A 27,556-nucleotide genomic window follows, 5' to 3' on the forward strand; every position below is an offset into this window, starting at 1 on the left:
ATACTCTAGGTTATTGTGTTCTGAGATTTCACTTAAATCTGTGTACATTGCTCTAAAGATTTGGCATGTAGTATGTACCTAATTAAATGTTGAACCAAATCAAAGTGAAGACTAACCAGCACATGGAAAAACAAGACTAACACTTCTTCATTTCAGATACTTTTATTAATGCTCTCCCAAATTTCATAAATAATTTAAATCTAACTTATTTTTGACACTTTGTATGTATGTAGATTAAAAAAAACAGCATAATTACTTCACTTTCTCTGATGTCTAGTCACATAGAAGATGAATTTTAAAATTATTTTTCTTGTTAATTGTTTATTGATCATGCACTTACTTTGTGCCAGGGACTGTGCTGATGTCCTCATATGCATGATCTCATTTTATCCTCTGAGATAGAAGAGTACACAAGAATTTTTTTTCCTGTTCAGCATCCTTTTCCCCTTATTTTGGTGAAAGCACCATTCTTTTCCTTTGGGTAACACTTTTTCCTCATTGTTTGTGGATACGTTGATGGCGGGATTCTTCACAAAATCTCCCTCTTCCCCTCCCTGCCAACACTGGCCCAGGAGGTGGACACTTGATCCAAGCTAGGTTATTCAGACTCTTTCATGGGAATTGAAACTTGAGCAGAGCCTTACACAGACGGCAAGCCCTGGAATTTGAGGGTCTAGCACCTGTGTCCTGAAAGGTGTCCATTAGCTTTTGTAGCCACATCTTAGACTCCTTCCTTACTACACTTTCAGCACCTAGAGCAATTCCAGGTAAAGCAGGTGCTCAATAATATTTGTGGAATGAAAAAATGAATGAATGCTCAGAGTATCCCTGGCTCATCAGGCCGAAAGCCTGATTAGTCAAATCTTCGTTTGAGTCTCTGGGCAACTAGAATGCTTCTGTTAAATTAGAAAGAGTCAATTTCACCTGTTTACAGCCAGGGTACCCTAGTGATGCAAGTGGATGCCATTAACTCTGCTTATTAATAGTGTATTTCTTTTTAATAAAAAAGTGTAGATGTGCATATATTTACTATCTCTTAGAACATTTGTACCACTTCTCCCTATCATGCTTATCCTTATTTGTCCATCTCTGTTGAATTTTCCGTAATTTTACCTTACCATACATGAATCTTACATACTAAATCATCCTTAGGGCATCAAAGTTAACATAAAAAACTGAAAAAGAAAAGCTGGCTGGTTCCCAGCTGTCGCTAGCTTGGAAACACAATGCTCTTCTTGACATTTTTCAGCAGGAGATCGGGGCCGGGGGGGAGGCGGTCTCCCAACATTGGCATTTGAACTTGCTACTGCAGACCTAGAGGTAAAGATGGAAACCAAACCAAACCAAAGCAGAGTGCTGGTGTACCATAAGATGGTCTCATTCATTATTTAATGAATAAACAAGTACTTATTCTAAATATGAAATCTGCATTGGGTCTTGGTCTGAAGCAGTTGAGGCAATTGGAAGCAACAGAGTGATTGAAGGGATTGCAGGGAGGGCTGTAGGGGCAGGGAGCTGGGTGCTCTTTGAGGAGGGAATCTTAAGAAGTCATCTGTCGGGCTGGCCCCGTGGCTTAGTGATTAAGTGCACATGCTCCGCTACTGGCGGCCCAGGTTCAGATCCTGGACACGCACCGATGCACTGCTTCTCCGGCCATGCTGAGGTGGCGTCCCACATACAGCAACTAGAAGGATGTGCAACTATGACATACAACTATCTACTGGGGCTTTAGGGATAAAAAAAAAAGGAGGAGGATTGGCAATAGATGTTAGCTCAGAGCTGGTCTTCCTCAGCAAAAAAAAAGAAGAGGATTAGCATGGATGTTAGCTCAGGGCTGATCTTCCTCACAAAAGAAATAAAAAAATAAATAAAAGAAGTCATCTGTCCACTTGGTCTTTAGGAGGTTTGAACTCAGACTATGTTAGAAATTCTGGTAATGATCAGGCCACTACCAAAAGTCTCTCTAGCCAGACTGAACTCCTCAATATCTCCAAAGATATATATTCATAATTTATTGATGCTGTGATCTCCTCCCGAAATGGCTTTCTTCATACTCTCTCCCTCTCTTGGTCTTTCAGGGTCCAGCAAAAAATCTGATTTCAGGGATCCCTTATTCTCTGATCTTTGAGAAGACATGCTACGTAGTGAAGGGCAATAGACAAAGGCTTTGGCTTAAGACACATGGTTGTGAGCCCAAGCTCTGATGCTTTACCAGCTGTGGACACATTAATTAACCTTCCTGAGCTTCAGTTTTCCCTTCTCTAAAATGGGGATGATGCTAATTATAATAATAATACCTTGCAGGGTAGTGGTTAGGATTAGAGAGAAGATATGTCTATCAGCCCCCACCTCATAGGATATTGACGGTAGCTCTTTTATTTAGTACTGTAGTGCAGTGTAATCTTGTTCCTTGCAATTTCTTTAATGGCATCATGTCTGTTGCAGTCATTGACACCTAGCCTTTGCTTGACTGACCTCTATTCTCCATTTCTATTCTTCACCTCAAGTCGTAGCCATAGCTATATCCCTATATATCTTAATTTTCCAAATTCCTGGAAGGGAGAGCTTAAGCTTTATAGCTATCATGCAAAGATATCCAATGAATAAATGCCAATCAAAAGAAAAAATAAGGGGGCCAGGCTGGTGGTGTAGTGGTTAAGTTCGTGTTCCACTTCAGCTGCCGGGTTGCGGACCTACATACAGCTCATCAAGCCATGCTGTGGTGGCGTCCCATATACGAAAAATAGAGGAAGATTGGCACAGATGTTAGCTCAGGGCCAGTCTTCCTCACCAAAAAAAAAAAAAAAAGAAGAGGACTATTTTAAAACTATTTTAGCTCTACTGTGTTTGTGTTTTTTTAAGGCTTTAGAAAGTTAACTGGAACTTATTATCATGATTGTTTGTTTTGCTTCTACAGAACACATCTAATAAGTTCTTTCTTACTACACTTAATTAAAGACATATGCACAAACATCACCTCACTTGATCTCCTTGATTCCCCTACAAGGCAGACATTATTTGCATTTCCTGATTACAGTTAGTGACTCAAGGATCGGAGAGTTGACATGACTTACCCAAGGTAACCCAGCTTGAACAGTGGGAAATGGGCGCCTGAGCCTGTGTCTAACCTTCTCCTATGCTCTGCTGACTCCACTGAGAACATCCTAGGAGATAATGGATGTGAAAATCCTTCACAGACTCCAGAGTGGAATATGAATGTAGAGGATTATTGCTATTATTTCTAGGGCAGGTGAGCTATAACCTCTTGTGGAATCATCTATCAACCAGGAAATCCTGTTGCTGTTCACTGAATTGTACCCCTGTGACCCAAAAGATAATGTATTTCCCAGTGTACTTAACTTAATACTACGGGCTGACCTGTACCTTGAACTGAGCTGGGTGAGTAATATTTAAATGCAGAGCCTGACAGCTTATAACCCAAGGCAGCTCACTTCCCCCTGTGGCAAGCTGCCAAGCCAGGGAGGGAAGAACAGTGGAATGTGGGGATGAAAAAAATCAGGGTCAGATGTTGTTCCTTCAAAAACAACCCATGGCTTATATTTATTTTTGATACCTTGATGAAAGGAACATCTTTGTTCATTTTGATTATCAAGAGTGCTCCTCGGGCCACCTCCCACAGCCACCCTTGGATTGTCAGTTTCACCCACCCTCACACTGGGTCAGAACCATTCCATGTTGATTTAAAAACCCAGTGGGGGATCATCTGACTGGAGTTTGATATCACGGTTCAACAGCCTGCTGGATCTTCCAGTGCCTGCAGAAAGGAAAATGCTTGCTGGACACTTCTGGGGGCCGGGGTCAGTGGGGAGGGGCCGGGTGGGTTGTTTCTGCCTTAATCTCTTAATACTGGGCTGAGAATACAATTGAACCATAGAGTTAAGAGTATGTTTGAAGTAGAAAGGAGCCTAGACATCAATGCAAAGACCCTAATTTTATAGACAAGGGAACAAAGACTGAAAAGGGTGAGTGATTTACCAAGTGTTTTGATGCCTAAATTCATCAAATTTGGATGAATGTCTCATCTAACTGACTTAGATGAGATATTCCTTATCCCCAGTCACTCATTCTTTTTGCCTCATCATGCTGCCAGCTACTGAAGGTGATATCTGCCCAAGTCAAGAATGAGCCATATGGCAGCGTTTAGACAGTCATTTTCCTTTTGTGTTGTAACAACAATCAGTCAATCAGTAAACAGGCAGGAGCTCCACTCTGCATCTGACACAGAGTTTGGAGCTGTGAAAGGGACCTGCAATGCTCTCAGTGAGATGACAACTTCAAATGATGCTAAGACAGTGGGCAATCACATGCAGAATTGTTGAATAAGGTCCTTATATCTTTATATAGTGGAATATGTTATGTAATTTGGGGATCAAGTTTGGATTATTGCTTTTCATGTTATTCAAGATTGACACAAAACAAAAAAATGCTCTAAGAGTCTTTAGACCTTTGGATTGAGTTTGAGGGCACTAATTAATCACAGCCCCTCCTCTGTGGGTTCTGAACCAATTGAAAAATAGCCCCAGGAGCTAGATGACGATTAAAAAGGAGTCAGATTTATTTCAGGCAAAATTTGAATTGGACAATAGAATTTGACACAAGCAGCTGAAATGAACTAAGACACCCCATGCAGGGCTTGGAAAAATCATATCCCATGGGGCAGGATGTAGGAAATAGAGGCCTGATGAAGATGGAGGTAGAGATAGAGTTAGGGATTGGGAAAGAGAGAGGGAGAAGAAAAGGGAGAGAGACCCATTGCTTTAACCCTATACTAAAATAAGTCTTACCTCCTGGTGAGAAGAGGATAGAAGGACATGGAGAGAATGAACCTTCCTATTTTAGAGGCCAAAGAAGGATCATGCAGAAAGGAAGAAAAGATTTCCATATACCTTTGAGAAATATGAGCAAGTACAAGGAAAATGCAGACATGTGAAATCATTGAAAAGGTGGTAGAATCCAGGCTGTAGAGATGGGGAGAGGACATAGGTCCCTCAGTGTTTTTTAAATTTTATTTTTAATAGCGATAAAATACACATAACATGCAATTTACCAACCTAACTGTTTTTCGAGTGTACAGTTCACTAGTGTTAAGTGTATTCCCATTGTTGTACAACCAATTTCCAGAACTTTTTCAACTTGCAAAACTGAAATTCTATACCCATTAAACCCTAACTTTCCATTCTCCTCTTTTCTCAGACCCTGGTAACCACAATTCTACTTTCTGCCTCTATGAATTTCACTAATCTAGGTGCCTCTTATAAGTGGAATAATGTAATATTTGTTTTTTTGTGACTGGCTTATTTCACTTAGTATAATGTCCTCAAAGTTTATCCATGTTGTAGCATGTGCCAGAATTCTCTTCCTTTTTAAGGCTGAATAATATTCCACTGTGTGTATATACCACATTTTGTTTATCCATTCATCCGTAGATGGATACTTGAGTTGCTTCCACCCTTTGGCTATTGTAAATAATGCTGCTATGAACACGGGTGTGCAAATATCTCTTTGAGACTTTGCTTTCAATTCTTTTGGGTATATACCCAGAAGTGGAAATGCTGGACCAGGGCCTCTCAGTTTTGACAAAGGAAAGCTTGATGCTGCTAAGACGGTTAAACAGAAGTCAGAGACCAGAAATCTACAGGTCTGCAGAGTAAGAATATCTTCTGGGGCTGGTAGGATTGAAGAGCTGACTTCCAAGAGAGTGTGAGACAGTGCCAAGGCTTTGAACAGTGACAAGGAAGAGTTATAGGGGAGACAGCGAAGTCTTTGTTTTTGGATAGATTCCAGAGGCTATGGAAAGAGCCTGAGGCCTAGGGTGGGTGTGGGAGTGGGAGTGAGAAAGATTCCTGCCAGTCTTCAGGTGGAAATGGACACAAATGTGATGAGGACTCAATCTTTATTCAGTAGTGTGTTTTGTTCTTAATTCTTATTCTAAATGGAGTATAAATTTGCTTGTAAGTGAAAGGTAGGGATAAAAGATGTATAAGAACTTTTGTTTAAAACAAAGAGAGGAGGAGCCAAGTCACATGTGATTCACTTTGAAAACCGGAGTCTGTCACACATGTATTAGAAGTAAGGCATTACTGTCCTAACCCCCACCTGTAACAGGGTGGAAGTGACCGAAAGAGAAGGCGTCACAGGAGTTTCACTTATTTCCACAACGCTGATCATATACCCCTTATCCTAATTCTATGCTGGAGAAAGTCCAATAATAATACCCACCATTTGTCTAGCTTCCCCCTCACCAGGTGGCCACTGACAATGTCTGGGGACATTTTCAGCTGTCACAACTGGGAGGGGAGGTGCTACTGGCATCTAGTGGGTAGAATTCAGGGATGCTCCTAAACATCCTACAATGCTCAGGTCAGCCCCTACAACAAAGAGTTTTCCAGCCCAAAATGTCAATAGTGCTGTTGACAAATGGGATTTGTTATATCTCCTTGAGGTATTGTCTAATTTCCTCCTTACACAGACATGCTAAGATACCATTCTTGTCTTATTTTAGTAATTAAGAATGTGAGAGATGAGCCTGAATAGTTTAACTGATGGCCCAGAGATTCAGTACTGAGATTAGGTGTCCTGACCCCAGGAGCATTTCCCTTTGTTTATACCTTGAAGGGTCAGAGAAGACGCAGTCACGGAGGGTCAAAGTTACCAATAAAGAAGTTGAAAGAGGGAATGAGCATTTATTCAGTGTCCACTGTGCCGGGCTAACGCGGCACTGGGAGATTAGCTGCATTCATAATCCTCGTCACATTACCAGCCCTCCACTGCCATTTGGTATGTGGCAGTTCAGAAAATTAAGTAGCTTGTGAGAGGTCACGTTTGATCCCAGGTCTATGCTAAACTTGACTCTTGCCTTTAAAACTCATTGCTCTTTTATTAGAATATGTGTGATTAAAGAATAATTAGTTCAAAAGCTCCAATAGTAAGACATTAATATCTAAACACTCCAGATTCTATTTATTCACTCAGAATAATTTTTTTAGTGACTGCTATGGACCATGCTCTGTGCCAACGGCTGGAGAGATGCTGACTCCCTAGACACACCATCAGGTGAGTTGGGCAGGATGGGGCAGAGTGCTAAAATGCTGCTGCCTTGTGTTCCAAATACCCCACTCGTGTGTGTGTGTGTGTGTGTGTGTCTGCGTGAAGACAGATCCCTTATGTTTTGATGACGGAGTGCTATTTATTTGTTTCGTTCAATTGTTTATCTGCAACTTCTTTATCCTGGGCATTTTGACGTTAGTCCATGAGGATAGGCAAGGGATAAGTCTGAGTGATGTGCCTTATTAGATGGCAGAGGTGCTGTTGCTAGACAAAGCTTGTGCACCTGCATCTGTTCTCTGAGGCTGAGTCCTTTCCCTTAGGGAGACAGGGGAGAATGGGGGTCAATCATGTGGGCTCTGCCTGGGTTCAAATCTTCCTTCTACCATTTACTACTCATGTGGATTTGAATGAATGGCTTAACCTTGCTGCATCTCAGCTTCCTCATCTGTAACACAGAGATGCTCAGAGTGGGACCATACCAGAGAGTGGCTGGGAGGCCTACATGAAGAGATGTAAGGAGGAGCAGAATTCTCTCCACTCTAGAGTAACTTGCATTGACACTGTGGGACATGAGGTGGGCATGGAACAGAGGTTCCAATACACAGTGTCAGAGCCAATAGGGGTGGTAGCCCTCAGCAGCAGCTGCATTCTCTGGACCAGCAGAGGAAGAGGCAGATGAAGCCAGTCTTTTGCTCATGAGACACAAGAATAAAGTTCCCACGGGAACCTTAAGGACGGCAGAGGAGTTGGATAGAGGGAGGCTTAGACACCATCTTGGGACTGCCAGGAGAGTAGAACTTTTACCCTCAGGGCAGCCAAACCACAGGAAACATGGACAACATAAGTTATGGCTGAGTAAAAGCCAATGGTAGCAATTTAGGACAGACCCAGTGTCATAAATAGACCTGACATTATTTCAGACACCCTGGAGTAGCAGTGGTAGAAAATATACCCAAAGACTAAGGGCAATGGCCTCAAATCCCAGCTTAATCACTTACAAGTGTCATATTTGGAGAATCATGTGATTTATCTGAGCCTCAGTTTCCTCATCTGTAAATTAGAGAAAATACTATTTCACATAGTGGCTGTGGATCTTAAATATAATCAAATCTGTAAAAGCACTTTGCAAACTGTCAAGCTCTGCACAGATTTGAAAGGTTGTTATATTATTTCCAACTAGTCAAAAGTGCTACTGTGGATTTTAGTTGGAGGAAAGAAATTTTTCTAGTTCATGTTCTATATGGTAGTATATTTGAACCTCATGTTCTCACTCATCAAACACCTTAAAATATGGAGCCACCTAGAGTGGCAGCAACAGAAAAATCTATCAAATAACTCAAAGCTTCCTCCTCTCTGTAGCTCATTGGAAAGGGGATGGAGAGTGTTTCTTTTGTTCAGCTTGCTTAATTCGAGAGGGAGAAAGAGAGTTATAAATGAGAAATGCAAATCTAAGAAGATATCCAGCAACGTGCCTGGCTTTAATAATTGCTCAAACAAGAAAATCTAGTCTCTCATCCTCCTCCTTTCCACGCATTCACTCTCACAATATTTTTGGGGTCCAAGTTTCAGCTAAATGTCACTGTGTCAAAGATCCATCTCAGACCTATCCTATCCTGTCCTCCCCTCTCCTGTCCTGTCGTATCCTATCCTATCCTATCCTATCCTATGCTATCCCATCCCATCTCTCTGTTTATTTCCTTCATCACCTGAAATTTGAAGCTATTTGAAATTATCTTATTGTTTGATGCATGTGTTTTGTTGATTACTATATTTTTCCCCAGGTAATAAACCCCTTGTGGGCAGGTCTTATTCACTGCAATATCTCCAATGCCTACCTCAGTGTCTGGCTCATACTGAGAACTCAATAAACATTTCTTAAATGAATGAATGAATGAATCCTCAAATCCCAGGGGTGTTGGAAGGCAAAGGCAATGGTAATGGGGCCACTGCTTGCAAGTAGTGGCAACTGAGGCAGAGATAGGAGCAGCAGCAGCAGAAGTGGCAGAGTACCTGGACAACAGGGGTGGACCTTCTGGCTCACTGGGACCAGGAGTCTGTTGAGCTGGGGTGCTCTGCAGCAGGCCCCTACGGAAGCAGCAGACACTCCTGCCTGGGGCCCCAATGGAACCACCATGGACCTTTTAGATCAGCATGTGCAGAGGCTAAGAACACCGAGAGCTTTAGCAATGAGAACATGTGTTGATGCCTGAGGTGGTGGAGTGTTGCCAAGAGAGGGGAAAGGAGAGGAGGGATGCTGGAGGCTGCTCAATGGCCAGTCTAGGAGGAAATGACACACTCTTCAGTGTTCTTTTTCTAGACTGGTGGCCTGGGATGTGACTTGCATTCAGAGAATAGAAAAAAATCTTAAAACACGAATGAAATTCTTAGCCCCAAAGTCCCTTAAAACATCTACCATTTATTATACATTTATGTGTTTATGAATTGAGCACTGGGATAAACACTTTAACCACATTATCTCCTTTTAGTCCTCTCAATAGGTGCTTCTTCTTGTCTTCCCATTTTACATACGGCAAAACTGACGTTCAGCGAGTCAAACTGACTTACTCAGGCTAATAACCGGTGGGATTGGAGACCAGACAATCTGACTCAGATTCGGTGCTTTTAAACTATGATTGACAATTGCGTATGAATTGTCTAATTTGAAGACAACTTTCTAGACCCATATAAAAATATTGGAGGGCCGGCCCCATGGCTTAGCGGTTAAGTGTGCGCGCTCCGCTACTGGCGGCCCGAGTTCGGATCCCGGGCACGCACCGAGGCACCGCTTCTCCGGCCATGCTGAGGTCGTGTCCCACATACAGCAACTAGGAGGATGTGCAACTGTGACATACAACTATCTACTGGGGCTTTGGGGAAGAAAAAAAAAAAAAGGAGGAGGATTGGCGATAGATGTTAGCTCAGAGCTGGTCTTCCTCAGCAAAAAGAGGAGGATTAGCATGGATGTTAGCTCAGGGCTGATCTCCCTCACACACACACACACACACACACACACACACACACACACACACAAAAATATATATATATATATATATATATATATTGGAGCTCTCAGTGTTCTGTCTTGAGCCTACTTTTATTATTCTTATCCTACACAGTTGGCAGGGGATGATCTCAACCCCACATCTGTGATTCTAACTTCAGACCTCTGTCTCCAGCTACCCACTGATGTCTTTACCTGGCTGTCCTATAGAATCTTCCACTCAACATGTCTATAACTGAATTCACCGTTCCCTCCCCAATCCTTCTTTCTTTCAATTATTTCCTGTCCTAGTTAAATGACACATTCATCCATCCAGCTGCCCCAGTGAGAAATCTGGAAATTTTTCCTAGCGCCTTCCCCCTCTCCTTGATTTTGAAATGTCTTCCTCCTTAGTCTTGCTCCAATAAAATTGAGTCCATCCCAATTGACATTGCCTCAGATTATTATTATTGACTATTGCCGCTGTTTTTTTAACTGGTCTCCTCATCTCTGATATCATTCCTTACAAATTCACCCTACTTAAAATTACTGCAATATTTTAAAATTAATGGTAAAATGAAAACCTGATCCTATTAGTCCTCAGTCATTTCTTCCTTCTCATAAGTCCTGTAGCCTATTAGCCCTTGGCAGATGTTTCCCTATTTTATCAGTTTTTAAACATGCCACATGTGTATCTTATCTTTTCCCTTTCCTTCCGTCCCTCACGTCTTTCCTTCATTCCTTCCATGAATTTTCTTTAGCCTCTTCTTTACACCAGGGTTTGAAACTAACATTACAAGAAGGTTGACACTCTATAAAATATTTTCTCATACAGTATCTCATTTATTTCTCACAACACTCTTGACAGGCATGTAGGCTTATCTCCATCTTACAAATGGGGATATGAGCTCAGATAGGTCAAGTGCATTGCCCAAATTCACATTACCAGGGAGTACCAAGTCTTGTACTGTGTCCTCGGCTTTCAAGTCCTGTTGTTGCCCTTCTCTGCGGCACTGCTCATTGAAGTCAGGTGCATCTGCTCTTTTATACCTGTTTTCACCATTCCAACTCATCATACATTGTCAATACATAGAGATCTTCAATTCAATGCAATCAATACAAGTGGTGTTCAATCAAATGTCAGTGGGGGCAGAAGCACATGAAGTAATAGAGAGGAGTCTACTGGATGCAAACATTCAATGTGTTCTGAGAACGAATCAGTATACTTTTCCCAGTGAAAGAAGACCTTCCATTGTCTTGTCTACTTGGCTAAGTAGATGGCAGTGACCAGAGCTTCTCCTGTAGCTGCATGTGGCTTTGTCTGTCTCACTAGACTGTGAACACCACAAAAACAAACACTGCTCCTCATTCTTCTTGGTGTCTCTATTACACAACACAGACATGATCACTCAATAAATAGTTATCTATGATATGGATCAATGCTTAGGAATTGAGAGATGGAAGGGGACTTTGAGAGCATCTTTCCAGACCACAGTTTCCCAAACTCCAGTCATCTGTGCAATAGATGTGCACAATAGATCTGTGTAATAGATTGCCCACGTTTTGTGACATTTGAGTCTTGTCTGTATTCTCATTTATTTTTTATTTACTCTTTATTATTTGTTTGCTATTATTACCATCTCCACTTTTACAGGTAAAGAAATTGAAGCTTAACGTGATCATCATACATACCCCAGCTTAGGAATTACTGTCTGAGCTGAATTTGAATATAAGTGCTCAGATCCCAGATTCTGGAGTGTGCAGCCAGCCTTTCTTGCCTCCATTTCTAAAGCTCTTTCTGCTTCTTGAGCAAAAGAGCCACGCTGTAAGGAGATTGCGGGTGGGGAGATAACCAGGTGCCTGCAGCCATCCGTGAGGCGAATACAAGAAGCTTTGTGGGGGAAACTTCAGCAGTGTTTCCTGGAGAGAAGGAGGGAGCTCAGAAGAGGGAGAAATTAGAGGAATCTCCTGGGAACTGAGATGGGGAGGACGGTGGTGCCCAGGACAGGAGGGGAAGTCAGACACATTTCTCTCTGAACTGAGCTGAGAACACCCACCATACATTTCAAGTCTACATTTTGGAAGGAAAAGATATAATGCCCTCTTAAAACTGTTCTCTCTTCTCTTCGAAAATGAAGGTCAGCAGGAAAGAGAAGTAGCATCTGAGATGCTAATGGAAGAAAACCCACATGACTGCAGAAGCAATATAAAGATTTGCCTGGATTTGTTTCAGCCCCCATGGCTGTGCCTTCTACTTGCAATTTCTCCTCAGCAGTCTGGATTGGGAAATAAATACATTTTTTAAAAGTCCAACATTCAGGCACTTTTGAAACTAGGGAAAGTGGAACCAGGGAGGCTTAAAATATTAATCGTGTACCCAGGCTTGCTGGTGAAAAGAGGATGGTGTTCTGCAGGTGTAATGCAGAGAGAAAATCCCCTCTAGGAACGAGTGATATGGAGGTGGATTTCACTTGTGTGCAACAGACAGACAGAAAGCTTGATTCATACTTAATGCAGTCCTGGATTCAAAGGCCCCTCCTTAAAGGGAAAGCTGCAGGCCAGAAGCGTTACTTTAGGACTCTCCGAGACCTCATTAGACTATCATTAAACAGCCAACGAGGCTCTGCTAAGGCAATAGGCTGAGTCCAGAAATACAGATGAAAGGCTTTAGAAATGCTGGATTAGAAAACAAAGCACTAGCGTTCAGAGGTAGGAATTTAATGGCAGGATTCCCAGTCCCCAGCCCAGAGCCTAGGAGAGAACATCGTCAGAAAAACATGGGTAGTGATTTCACTCCTTTTATCTCTTCCCAGCTCTACAGTGGCCCCAGGAGGTGGGCTGAGTAGGAGTTATTTTTATTATCCAGGAGCCCCTGGGCTTATCCACTGTTCATCCCCAGGGCTCCCTCTCAACCCAGATCTACTTCCTGTGCTCATCTTGGTTTCTTATCACAGGCCCCAGAGACTCAGTTTCTTTCTGATCTTCTTCAAAATGGTTGCGGCCACATACCAGTTTGCTCTCTGACTCAGCTCAAGTCTCTTCAGCTCCCTGTTTTTGTGCTGCCAAGGATGAGCCCACAGGATCTTTTTGAATTAAGGATTTTAATTTCATTTCCTGCAAGGAAAGGGATGGAAATAATGAGAATCCCAGCAGTAGAGAAGCAGCTAAGTTTCTACTATTTTAGAGTTCCTGATCTTTATATCCTGTCTTTGTTCTGGAAGGTTCCTAGAAGTTCCAAGGACTCGACATTCTGTTTTCACTCCTGAGGTTGTGCTTAATCTTCTCCCACCTCTTCACTCCTGGAACTTGCCCCTTATTTACGTAGAACAAGCAGCTTGCTGTTCCTTGACCTTGCCCACAGCCTCTGTTAACCTCTATGCCCTTATTTGCTTTGCATGTCTTTGTCTGAAATCCAGCTTCCTCCTCTGAAGAATCTTTCCATCCTCTCCCTCCATCTTCCCACCCCCGTGGAAGAACCCATAGCACTTGCCATGAGTAAGCCTGGGGTGGATTCTTCCCTCCACCTCAGAACAACCACATGATTCAGAACTGGGACTTTAATCACTAGGACTTAACACCATGTCTGGCACACAGTAGGTGCCACTTTTAAAAGAGTAAATGGATTGTGCTTTTGTGTGATATTCGAGTCCTCTCACGACTGCAGAATGACTTAGTTTTGTAGAAACAGCATTAGACTTGGGTATTCAGGTTTGAGTTTCAAATCTGTCACCTGCTAGGTGAGGGGCAGTGACAATTATCTTAAATTTTCGGAGCTTCAGTTTGCTCACTTATAAAGTGGAGTCAATAACACCTACCTTGTAGTTTATTGACCTTTTTTTTTTTGTTTTTGGAGTAGAGATCCTTTTTCCCTAATAAAAACATTTCCAGAACAAATAGGGAGTAAATTTGGGGGAATACTCCTAGAAACTATATTAATTTGTATAGGTTCTAAGACTGGCCCTGGCCTTTAGTTGAAGTTTCAAAGAAGAGAGTACAGAGCAGTGAGTGTTATTCCCAGAGGCTGGACAGCAGTTGGCACAAGGACGTCCACGCGTGGTGTTCTTCACCACAGGGTTGGTCTTGCAGTGTGCTAAATCAAAATCCAGAGTTGGCTATGTGCTGAGTGAGGGCAGAGAAGGGTGCATGAGATGCCAATTCATTTGTAACAGGTGTAAAGTTCTTTATATTATCAGGATACTTGCATCACTATCCATTTTTGATCTTCAAATTGTTAGAATTGGCTCAAGCTTCACCCACAGGATTGTTTCACTTGTCCAGTTCCTTGTTCAGACTCTCAGGGTCCTGTAGAGCAGGATCTTTGTTCTTTCTGTACCAAGCTTGACCACAGGTGCCCCGAGTTTTGGCCCCCAATACTGTGGCTCTCAGGGCCATTTTTCTCCAAACTCCACTTCCTCAGCGGCATCATGCTGGAACATGGACTACTCTTTTTCTTCTCAAAGTCTCACAGGATCCACCAGAATCCCAACCACATTTTCCTCCCACTTCTGGCTCCCCAAAGAAAATTTTAGACCAGTAAAATGCACACACACATCCACACACATACATCTTCTTCACATTTCTTGAGATGGTCCACAGTGAACCAGATGGTAATTCGGAAAGGCCCAGAAGCTGATAACCAAAAAGTTCTTATCCTAACCTCTCCTTCCATTCTTTGCTGATGTAAAGACCCACAGACCTATCCCTCCCATTCCCATCAGAGTGCTCCAGTGCACTTCTCGCTACAGTAGCTAAAGACACAAACAAAAAATACAAAAGCACAAATTAAGTACTCAGTGGGCCACTTGTGTTATGTATTTGATTAACACTGAGAAATATGATTGACATAGGAAGACAGAAAGTTCAGGTCCATATTTCTAGTTCTTTCTTTCCTTAGGAGACCTATGTGAAAAGCCAAGTCTTAATTAGAACCTTGCTTAGTGAGAATACAATCAAAGCAAAGGATATTTATTGGATTTGAGAGTGTAGTGACATCATAAGATAGTCTGATATGTTCATCTTCTGTTGGGGATGCTTTTGCCAAATTGGAATGAAACAGAGTTATCACTTTCCCTTTCTCAAAGATCCATGATTTTGTAAACCTCAATTGGTAAGATGAAGGTCTCAGAAAATGAGGAGTGGGGGAAATAATTTAAAAATTTCACAAATACATTTAAAGAAGAGAGCGAATAAGTATTCTAGAAGATACTCACTTGCTTTAGCAAGCCAGATACATGACTATGAAACCCTGCTCCAATAAATAAGCTTCTTCTGGATGACTTTCTTCCTTTTTCAGGAAATATTACTGTAGCATTGCAGTCTGCGAGACTGAGTATTTCACCAGCTTTATGTTGTGCAGAGGATATCTCTCTTTTGACTGTTTAAACCAGCCCTTCTTGACATGGTATTTGTTGGCTTTTGCACATGAATTTTTTTTCATTGTTTTCAAAGGTCTCAGGACAATGTTTGGTTATTTCACAAGTTACAAACATGTTGTCAGGCCCTGGCTCTCTGTTGGATGGATTTTAAATAAGGTGGTCCAGGAGAGACCGTGGAGTTAAATTTGAGCAATGAAGTGAGAGAGAGAGCCATGCAAAATTTGGGAAAAGAGAATCCCAGACCAAAAGAACAGCCACTGTATAAGCAGCAAGAAGGCCAAAGCGAGAGTGGAATGAGTGAGGTAGAGAGAGGTGTGGGATGAGATGTGCTGAGGCTAAATCATGTAGGGTCTCATGAGCCATGTGAGGAATTCAGGGGTTTGTTCTCAAGGTGTTCAGCATCCACAACAGATTTCAATGCACTGGATAAGCTAGTACAACCCTGGATAGGGTTTGATCAGGCTGCACCCATTGCCTCCATGGTTCTCTTTTTCTATGTTTCCATGCTGGTCAGTTTCCTTCTGAGCAAAATAATTTTTCTCTAGATACCTTAACATCTTCATTGAGGTTAGCCCCCATCCTGCTGGCCTAGGGCCCACTCTGTCTCTGGGTGGGGACTTTGCATATCTCATTTTAACTGGACTGATTTTCTGGTTTAACTCTTAGGAGGACAATCTCTTTGCCACATTTCCTAGTTCTTGGGGAGCATATGACTATCACCTTCCTTTCCACGTACCAAGAAAATAAACATGCACACAGGTGCTTTAGGGATCCGGGCCAACAACAATAGCAACAAAAGATTTAAAAGGAAGGCTGTTTGGAGTCTAGGTGTGTTGGAGCTCTAAAAGCAGAAGCCAGACTGAAAACAATCAGCATCCTCAGAGAGGGAGAGTTAGAAATAAACACTTACATCATCCCTTTCCTCCCCTGCATTGATGCGGTCCAGGCAAATTATTGTCCAGCATTTTGAATTTGTCTGGTTTCCTCATTAATTCTCCTCTCATTTCTGCTTTTATTATCTACAATGACAACGGCACACTATCCCTAGGCAGCTTCTAAAGTCATCTAACTGTCATTAGAGCAATAAAGACTCATATCTTTCTGCACAGCAAACAAATTAAACTGCTCCTTGGTGTCTAAACCTCTTGATTAAACCATCATTGTTTCATGATTACTATTGTCTTTTGAAAACCTACTGTGTGCCAAGCATAGATAGTTGCTTTACATACAATTCTTAGTTTAATCTTTACAGCAGCAGTTTCAAGCTAAGAATCATTGGCTCAATATGCAGAAGAGGAAATGAGCCTCGGAGTAGTGAAGCACTCACCCCTGATCAAAGGCAATGAGTAGCAAGTCCAAGATGCACAGACTTTCTAAGCCAGACCAGCACACTCATACACCCCATGCTCCACCCACAGAACTTCATGTCTTCCTGCTACTCTAGACTGTTCTTGCCATCCTCCCTCCCAAACTTCCCTCCTCACTGAGATACACATATGCACACCTCTGCTTTCTCTCCTCAGAGCATGTCTTCAAAATCTTAAAGGGGATACAACTTCTCTTTCTTTTTTGTCACTCTAATTCCTGGAGTCAGAGACTGTCATTGCTAGAGGGAAACTTGGAGATTATTTCTCTGGAGGTTTCCAAGCTTGAGTCTTCAGATAACAGACTTCAAGGCAGTTTCAATATTCAGAAATCTCTAGTTAAATCACAATACTGTTGTTTGGTTTGTGCTCCTTAAATATCAAGTTAAGCAACTATTATTTGATAAATACAATTTATCAAATAGACAGTTTCACAAGATTGAGCTCATGTTGGGGTAAGTGGGGAAGAAGGAATTTATAAAAAAGATTGTTGGTGAAAACTGTCAAAAGTATCACCAGTTATGTCTTGTGTTCTCTTTTATAGATGACTCAAAGGATGTCCACTGGGAGGAAAAGTTAAGCTTCGTTGGTTTGGAAAGGACTTTAAGGCTTATGTTTTCCAACTATGATACATTTCTAGCAAGCAATAGACCAATCATTGATGGAGAATTTATTGCTACCCTAGGCATCCTCTACCAACTCAGCAGCTCTGACTGTTAAAGGTTCCTGCTTTTCTGTAGTTTCTACCCTTCGGTTCAAGTCCTCTGGAGTTCCACACGATGGTTCTCACCACTCTTCTGAGTAGTGTCCTTCATGCATGGGATATGACAGATGTGGACTCACTGCTAGATATGCCAGCACTCACAAAGTGATTATGGCCTCTCTCCGCTCCACATGCAAACCAGGATTAAGTCCTTGTTTCCTTAACAAGGCCTATAAGGCATTTTGTCATTTGACCCTTTGTTCTCTGCTTCAGCAACATGCCCTAAAACTGCAGATATACTTAACTATCTGAACTTTTGCTTATGCTCTGTGATCCTTCTTTCTAGAATATTCTCTATCCCACTCTCTTCCCCAGATTTGCCTCCTCTGCGAAGCTTTCCATGACCCAAAAAGACTGGATAATGCTTTCTCACACCTGCTTACATTGCATCTTGAGTGTTTCCTTGGTTATAACACTCATTTGTAACTAAACGTTTATTTCTCTCTCTCTTCAGCAGGACCATGGGATCCTAGTGGCCAGGGATGATATTTCGTTCTCTTAGCCCCAAAGCCTAACATTTGATTTAAACATATAGTGAGTGCTTAGTGAAATGAATGAATGAATGAATGACCTTCCTGTGTCTTGTCCAAGCTCATTCACCAACCCCTCAACTTACATTCTCTCTTCATCATGGCAGTGGGAAAGAGGGAGTTGAGAAGGAAGATGGATAGGATGAGGGAGTGACTGACAGGGAAGGGTAACCAGCGAAGAGATAAACACATCAGAATCAAAAACTTCATTTTATAGATGAGGAGACTGAGACAAAAATACATAACGTACCTAAGTCACACAGTGGAGCCTGAAGTCCTGTTTCCTGGCCTTTGGCCCTGTGCCTTTTTTCCATCTCGTGAATATTGCAGCAAGTACTTTTTGAACACACAGGCAAAAACAACTGGCTCAGATAGCCTCATCACCAGGTTGAAGGGGTCACTGTTTGAAATTTTAAAAATTATCCCTGATTTAAACTCAGCCTCTCACTTGGAGCAATGACTCAGGCTAATTTTGTGGGCGGTATGTTTTCCTTTGAGATTTCTCATCCGATCTGTTCCCTGTTCTCCTAGATTACATAAGGGTAATGATGAATTCCGTGACTGGATCCCAACTTCCCGAGGCCCAAAATAATCAGTGTTCTGTTTTCCAAGGGAGATGAAGATATATATTAGAATTTTAACATTATTTGAACATCTACTTTAAAAACAGGAGACATCCATGGCAGCTGGGGCTTGCAAATGATATTTCTAATCAGGTGTTCATCCAGAAAGTAATTAACTTTAGGAAAGTGCCTTCCTAAAGTTGTTGTAAGGCCCCAAAAGCTTCTAAAATGACTTCCTCACTCTCAACTCTCTCTAAACATGCTTTGTCTTTGCCTCCCCCTGTGTCCCAGAGCCCAAAGGGAAGATGAGAGGCGAGTCCTGCTGTTAAGGATGCCATCACATTTTGGTGATTCAGAGCTGTAGGGCAAGAAGCCTTTCTTCTGCCTGTTCTCCCACCACCCCAACCCCAGTACCCTCAAGATTGTGTTTTCTCATGTTTTGTAAATTGCTTAGAGCTCTGCCAAGTTCTTCAATTTCCTTTGGCCCACTGCCTTGGCTTCCTTGTTACTTCTTTTAGGAAATTCAAAGGAGTCTCTTTCTGAGACTCAGTTTCTCATCTATGACTGAATTGTTATAGGACTGTTGAGATGATTCACTGAAAAAGTCCCAAGAAATCACTTAACTTCGAGCTTGTTTCCTAGAAGTTTCTTAGCAGAGTATTTATATTCTGTCTTATTTCCATTCTATCTCTTTTTGGTAAAACAAAATTTGGATATAATTTGGCTAGTGTATTAGCTTCCCAGGGCTGCTGTACCAAAGTACCACAAATTGGGTGTCTTAAAACAACTGAAATTGATTGTCTCACACTTCTAGAGGCCAGAAGTCCTAAATCAAGATGTCAGTAGGGCCCTGTTCCCTTTGAACTTGTAGGGGAACACTTCCTTGTCTCTTCCTATCTTCTGGTGGTTTGCGGGCAGTCTTTGTCATTCTTGGCTTGTGGCTGCATAACTCCAGTGTCTGCTTTTGTCATCATGTGACATTCTCCCTGTATCTCTCTGTCTTCACATGGCTGTCTTCTTATAAAAGGACCTTTGGATTGGAGTAGGGGTCCACCCTATTCCTATATGACCTCATCTTAACTAATTACATCTGCAACGACCCTATTTCCAAATAAGGTCATATTCTGAGGTATACTAGGAGTTGGACTTCAACATATGTTTTTATTGGGGGGGGGATGGAGAACACAATTCAACCCATTACAAGTAAGTACTAAATTATATGCTAAAATGTCCTAGTCCATTTAGTAAATATGTCATATAGACTTCTGTTTTGATTAGATTAGATTTCCTTGTTTGAGAAGTCTAGTCTTAGAATCGCAGTCTTAGAGCTAAAAGGACGTATATCATTTATTTAACTTCCTTCCTCTTTATATTTCACTTTCTAGTCTTCTCTCTTTATTTCAAGCCTCCCAGCCACCATTTTCACCATCTCTAATCTAATCAATCCAGCAGCCAGGGTTCTCTCTCTATCTCCCTCCCCTTTCTAGGACAGTTATGTGTTCATATCAGTCATCTTGTTCTTTATAGGACAAAGGTCAAACTCGTCACCTTGGGACAAACCATCCTTCGGTACCTGACCCCCATATACCTCTGAGGTGGTTAACTGCTCTTGATTTGTTCCAGATGGTGCCAGTTTTAGCACTGAAGTCTTTGCATTCTGAGAATCCCCTCAGTCCTGGACAAACCAGGGCAGTTGTTCACTCTACTGCCTCCCTATGGCTTTAGGTACTCTCTAGCTATTACAGATTCCGTCTTGCTAATTGTGTATTGCCCTGATATTAGCTGTTTACTCATCAGGCTCTTCTGCTGAATTATGTGTTTCTTAAGGATTTTAGATCCAGCTAAACCTGAGTTTGGATTTCAACTCTGCTGATCTTAGTCAATGAATACCTTATTAAGCACCAACTTCCTCAAAAGCAAAAGGGGCACAAAACAATATATCCTTTGGTTGCTGTGAGGGTAAATTAGATATTATGAATAAACCACCTGGAAGACTGTCTTATATATACTAGGTGTTGCATAAATAGTGGATTGTTTTCACTGGTGAGTATGTCTGTATATTCCAGAGTACCTGTGTTCAGTAAATGCTTTTGAAAGAAAGCTCAAGGCTACAGAGTTCAAATCTCTTGAGCCATGATCTTTCTGTCCTGCCATTTTCTCTCTCTGACTCAAAAATAAATCCATTCTTTCAGAGGCTAGCCTTATTAAGAACTTGGCTCAAAGCCTTGCCAAATAGCATAGAATATGGCAGATGTATTTCCTACGGACCTCTTACTACTGGAATTTTCCATGTGTCAATAATTTTCTACCCTCCAGTGATTTTGATCCTGTTAGATTCAGCAACAGGTCCTTGAAAGGAAAACAGGAAACTGAAAAGATCTTGAACTCTTCCTTGTACTCCAGTTCTCATGAACTCGAAACATAAACTCATTTAAAGTTGGTGTGGCATCATCTACTGAATGGGAGGTCATTTAAAGCATTTTCCTCCAGATCAGCCCCAAAAGGAAGTGACAATGTTTTATTTAACCTGATGGAGCTCGAGTTATGTGTATGAGGCTGCTGAGAATGAGTGAGGGTGTCCCCCATCCCAGAGTGGAGCAGGGAAAATCTGGATTGTAGTCAAAAGGATATCTCTGGCTCTTGGTTTTCTCTGAGATCCTCCTTGTGGAGGCCACTGGTTCTTTTTATCTAGCAGGTATTTGATGTCATGATGAGATTAATAATTCACACAGTCTAGGCAGTACTTTTCCAGTGAGGGCTGTGTGCAGAGAAGAGCAGAAGTGCTGGCAAAAGCCCGAGGGCTCCTGACAAGGTCAGATGCCTTATGCTTCAGAGGCAATCTGAATCCCCAGTAACCCCTTCCTTTCTGTGACTGACACAAAGACAGGCAGGGATTCTTGAAGCATTTTTAGATTTCTCGGCTGGGGTTAAAGTGAATTCAATCAAATAGACCTCTAAGAGTTGGCATGTCAATGACAACAACAGCAACAAAATGTAAACAAAATTTTAATTATCCATATCAAACAGTAATTCAAGAGATGTTATGAAATGATACATGATTAATTGCTATAGGCGATGAGAGGGTTAGTGTATCCAGAGGAAGAAGAGGCATGATCTATTATTATTATTATTCCTGGTGCTTATTTTGATTATTCCTATCTACCATTTTTTTGAGTTCCAGGCACTCTGCATTGCATATGTCTCCTTTGATCTTTACACTAATTCTGTGAAATAGACAACCTTATCCCCATCTTATAAATGAGGAAACTGAAGCTCAGAAAGCCAAGCAGTCTTTTCAAGGCCATCAGGATGGTAAGAGATGGAACCAGTGTTTGACCCTGGAGTGATTGTCTCTAGACACTGCGTTTTACATGTGCTATATCACCTGCCAATAATAATTAAAAATTAATGATCATTAAGAGGATCTTAGCATTTTGCAGGGACTTAAGAGTTTTCAAGACCGTTTATATCTTCTTTCCCACTTATTTCTCACAGCAAGTGTGTGCATGGACAAGTTGGGGGTTACTATCTCTACCTGGCAAATGCTGAACTCAGACTAGAGTGAGGTTACGTGATTCCTAAGGTCACCAGCCAACTGATTAGCAACCGAGATGCTCTTGGAACTCAGGACTTCTGATTCCACAGGTGGAGATTTGTGACCTGTGCTTTAGAGGATAAAAGGGGTCAAACCGCTGGTAGCTGCCATTTTTGGTTCCAACCTCTATGTATCCTGGGCAAGTTATTCACACTCTTTTAAGTCTTAGACAACACTGTTGAAGTGTAGGAGTGTGAAGGTTGGACACTGAGTGGAAGATAAATAGAATTAAGGCACTTTACTTGAAATGTTTCTTTTGCCCCACATTCAGTTTCCTTCCCCACAGCGTGCCTCCTGTGATCTCCTTGGGAGGCGTGAGATTTAGCTTTCTTTCCCAGCATGTGGAGATGCCTGAGTCCCAGAGGGTTTTTGCCACTAGCCAGACGGCCTCTTCATGTTGGGAAGATATGCCACTAGAGCACCTAGTTTTCTTTTTATGAAAGCTCAAATTACCCATGGCTGATCATATTTCTTCACACAGGAAGTTGGAATACTCATAACAAAATTGAATGGAAGCTAGAGTATGGTATATTTATAATAGTGAGCCTCCATTTTACCTCTAACTAGTGAGGTCTGGGGAGTCAAGGGTCATACCTCTGCCCCAGGATAATCATTTATTAAATTGTAGGGCTTTCAGATAGGTAATGTGAAGCTCTATGGAGTCAGATACAGTTGGGGTGAATTCTTGGTTCTGTTAGTTATTCACTGGTGTTCTTGTTCAGCTTACTTAACCATTCCATGCCTCAGTTTCTTCTTCCAAACTGAGGATAATAATTCTAGAACATTCCTTTTAGAGTGGCTGTGAAGATTAAATAAGAATATCCCTGTAAAGCAGTTACCTCTGTACCTGAAATAGACTGAGCATTCAATAAATGTTTACTGTTAATGTGCTCAGTGCCTAAGATACAGTGGTTGATAATATATGTCAGTCCCATTTCTCACTGCTTGGTATTTCTTCTGTCATTGCTTAAGGTGGTATAATACATGGGTAAAGTGCCCTGGTAGTTTTTCTTCAGAGTAAAATTGGCAAATCCACTCACCTGAGTTAGGCTTCTATATTAAGGTACTCTACTGGCAGTAATAAGAATTTTATATGCTATGTTCACTAAAAAATATAAAGTCTACCATTGGCTTTCAACGTAATAAATATTGAGAAGTAGATAGCTTTTTTTCCCTTATTTTTCAAGTTGAGTTGTCATCTGCTATTGAAGTAGAAAAGAGTGAGAAGACGGAACAGCAGACGGTAAGATGTTTGAGAGGCATTTTTAGTGTATCAAGAGATGAGTTTCACTACTCATTTTAAAACTCGCCAGCTTCCAGTATGGAAGCTGGGTCTCCCTGGCTAGACTGCAAGGTCTACAAGGGTACCCACTGTGACTGAACTCCCTCTGCGTTTCTTACATGCACATAGGCACCATGTAAAGTGTCCCTTTCCTCTATCTATATTTCTGTTTGCAATTCTTCAGTTCATGCCTCTGTACCTTTGTACATGTTGTTTTCTCTGCCTGGAACCCAGTTCCCAGTTGTCTGGCTGTACAACTCATTTCTCAAGACTGAACTTAAATGTCATCTCCTCTGGAAGTGGGCTGCTTGTGCCCATTGAGGGCTGGTTAAGTTTGCCTTCTTGATCCCCTTGGTATTTCTTGGACAGGAAGCAGAACCACTCATTGCGACATCAGCTGGAGAACAGCAAGTGCTTAGATAATTCTGACACAGCTAGCACAAACAACATCGTCAATACTCTCTGACAAAAGGTCTCTGGGTATTTTTAAGGTATTCACCTGGCCAAATCATCTTGGCCCTGTCTCCAAAGATATTAGATTCTTGATATCTTGGGCTACCTGTTATAAGAAAGAAGTTTGTGTGGCTTTAGAGGCAGAGGAATCAAGATTTGGCTCTTGGTTCCTACTACCTATTAGCTGTGTGAAAAGTGAATCTCAATTTTCTCATTTTTTAAACTGAGTATAATGATAGCTACTTTGAAAGTCTGACATGTGATTAACTATGATAATGTAGGTCAAGTATCAAGTATGTCCCTGGGATCCAGAAGACACTCAATGAACAGTGGTTACCATAAGGTTGTCTGTCCTTAGAGGACATTCTGGGGCCCTTTGCTAAGAAACGGCAGTTCAGTTTCCATCATGCACACATAAAACCTCCTTTTACAAAACAATCCTAAATGTAGCTTATCATAGAAACAGTCTCTCTGCACCTGCTACTCCAGCTCTCTGGAAATAATAACTCTTGCCAACCACAAGGGTTACATTCCTGGAAAATGTTAATGTTTGTAAAGACTGTTGCTAGTGCAATCAAGGTATAACCAAAAATATGAGTTTAAGAGATAAACCATAAAAATAGCATTACATGTATTTTAAAAGCAAATAAATGTTATAGAGGACATCTAAAGCTAAAACACAACAGTTTTGTCTAGATTAAATTCTTGATGTTCCCTCTACAGATGTTGCTGTTATTACAATTATATTGATGAGGAAACTGAGGCTTAGAGAGATAATGTGTAAGGCCCTTTACTTGTTTCATCTCCCTTGATGGCATCTACTAAGAACAGTTTGAATGAACAATTTGAATGACTTACTGCTTTTTTGTTATAAATCTCCAAGGAATCAATGTTGGATTTGGTTGTTATTTTGTTTGTACCATGACCAGGGACAGTCATACTTCTGGAAGACACATGCAAGGTACAGGAGCAGAATGGAAATCAAAGTAGCATGCACTTTTTTTTAACATTTAATTTTGGACTAGTTTTAGACTTAGATAAAAGTTGCAAAAATAGTACAAAAATTTCCCTTTATGCCTCACCCTGCTTCCCCAAATGTTAACAATGTTAACATCTTACGTAACTATAGTCCAATTATCAAAACAAGGGAATTAACACTGGTACAATATTATTAACTAAATTACAGACTTTTTCAAAATTTACTAATTTTTCCAATAACATTCTTCTTCTCCTTTAAGATCCAATGCAAGACCCTACATTGCATTTAATTTTTATATCTCCTTAGTCGCCTCCAGTCTGTAACAGTTCCTCAGACTTTTCTTATCTTACATGACCCTGGCACTTCTAAAGAGTATTGATCGTTTATTTTGTAGAATATCCCTCAATTTGGATTTGTGCGATGTTTATCACTGGAGTGGTTGCGTATTTTTGCCGAGAATACCACAAAAGTGATGTGGCATCCTCTGCATGCTGTATCAAGGGGTTCAGGATGTTGGTATGTCTTATCACTGATGATGCTTACCTGCATCACCTGGTTATGTTGGCATTTGTCAAATTTTTCCATTGCAAAATTACTGTATTTCCCTTTGTTGTTGACAGATATTTCAGGCGGGATATTTTGAGATTATGTAAATGCTCTTTCTCCTTGAACTCGCACCCTCTAACTTGTGGCTCTTACCTGCAGTACTTTTCACTGTGGTGTTTGCCTACTGGTGATTCTAGATTTTCTTTTATTCTTCTACATTTATTAATTGGAATTTTACTGTCATGAAGAACTATCTCTATTTATTTATTATTTGATTTCATTATATCAGTAGAACTCATGGGTATTTATTCAATTCTGTGGGTTAAAATCCAATACCATCATTATTTATTTTGTAAAAGCAGTACCCTCTTCACAATTGCCCTGACTGCATTGGAAAGACCTAAACTGAGCTTTCTCCTCCATTATGCATTGAAATATTTATATCAGCATATTCAGGTCTGCTTGTGGCTACTGAGATACAACACAGAGCATAAGAATATGACAGAGAGAGAGAGAGAGAGAGTGGGAGAGAGAGGGCTAGAGAGAAAGATAACTGCATACTAAGTAGAGGCATGCATCAGAGACCCTATATGCTATCCTGGAGCAAGTAGGAGAAGGAACTATCAATTCATCCTGAGAAAGAGTGCTTAGGCCTCAGTAAAATTGGTAACATACAAAAATGAGCAATAATTGAGGCTTCCTTTGTGGTGAAATTTATCTCTAGCCAAATAGACCTCTTGTAGGTTTTTGTCCTATTTCAGAATAGATGGAACACAGGGCTGGCCAGCAACACTGACTGAATCTCTTTTGTGAGTTTGTAGAGTAGGGAGGGATTAAAGAAAGTAGGAGACATGCAATGCTCTGAAAATACTTAAATGTGAAGTGGAGTAATAAGAGGAAAAAAAAAAAAAAAAACTCAATCCAAAATATTGGATTAGAGACCAAAAATTCAAGCTCTAGTCCTGACTTTGTATCCTTGGGGCTTAGTTTGCTCATCTGAAAAATGAAACTATTATATTTGCTGGTCTCTGAAATCCTTCCCTGTCATCTCTCACATCCTGCTCCATTTCCTCTAATGTGTTTGTTTAATGTTAGTAAAGTGGGTGGGTTGTATTAATTTATGAGGAATTCCTAGAGAGCTTGAAACATGTTTAGCCCCAGGGTCTATGAACTAAATGTGCCCCAAAGAGGACCAAGGCAAACTGGCAGGATTTACAATGCCTGGAAAGGCTCTGGGAATTACTGAAGACAAATGCACGAGGCCATTCTGTGCTCGTGGTTTCAGCGTAATTGTTCTCATTCAGTTGCTGTTGGGCACATATGCTAGAGAGCTTGGTTTCAAGCCTAGCATATGGTAGTTTTGGAATAAAGTTTGGATTCTTGTTAAGATTTTTGGCTCATGTGTCTTCTCAGTTCTAGCAAATGACAGAAGAGAGAGTAGAATAAGGGGACTATTCTAGTTAGGGTATTACATAAGTGAAGTCTGCTTTTCTCCACCCATTGAGGGGGCTGACATTTAGCATTTAGAAGCTGGCATTATGTTGTTTCTTTTTCTTTGTTTGTATCTATGTGTCTTTGTATATTTCTTTGTGCCCTTCTTTCTTTCTTTGTGTTTTTCTTGTGTCTTTCCTTCCTTCCTTCCTCCCTCCTTCCCTCCTTCCCTTCCTCCCTCCCTCCCTTTCTTTTTTGACAATGAATTCTTTGGAGGATAATCTATGACCCAAAGATGAAGAGACATTTTTCTGTGAGACAAGTTTCTCCTCACTGGAAAGCTTTGAAAAGAAGAGAGGCCACAGGCAGCATGGTTCTCTCTGTAGCCAGGCCAGAACCTACTGTCTGCTGAGGGACAGTGCCTCCTGGGGCACACCGTCCAGGTAAAAGAAGAGAACAAATTCACTTCCCTCAGCAGAACCCAGGTCCTGAGCTTTGCATTTGTGAATTCCCCCATACAGAAATTAGAGTCAGAAGAGACTTTACAGTCCTTTTAGTTAGTGATTTTCCAAATTGTGCTCCCAGGTGAGCTAGATGATTGGAGGTACCTCAAGTTTGCTAAGGCTG

The 27,556-nt window shown here is 41.2% G+C and overlaps 1 long non-coding RNA gene across 4 annotated transcripts in view; it reads left to right on the top strand.

Annotated features, from left to right (window-relative positions):
* The window catches only part of LOC147916388 (uncharacterized), a 321,234-nt gene that overhangs the window by 111,970 nt on the left and 181,708 nt on the right, over positions 1-27,556 (top strand). For all 4 annotated transcript variants that reach the window (XR_015552863.1, XR_015552865.1, XR_015552864.1 and 1 more), the window contains one exon: positions 7,008-7,074. This is a non-coding gene — a long non-coding RNA (uncharacterized LOC147916388). The remainder of the gene's footprint in view (positions 1-7,007; positions 7,075-27,556) is intronic.

The sequence above is a fragment of the Ceratotherium simum genome, chromosome 8, assembly GCF_057802395.1.
Source record: "Ceratotherium simum simum isolate JZ-2026a chromosome 8, ASM5780239v1, whole genome shotgun sequence".
In the NCBI taxonomy this organism is placed as follows: Eukaryota; Metazoa; Chordata; class Mammalia; order Perissodactyla; family Rhinocerotidae; genus Ceratotherium; species Ceratotherium simum.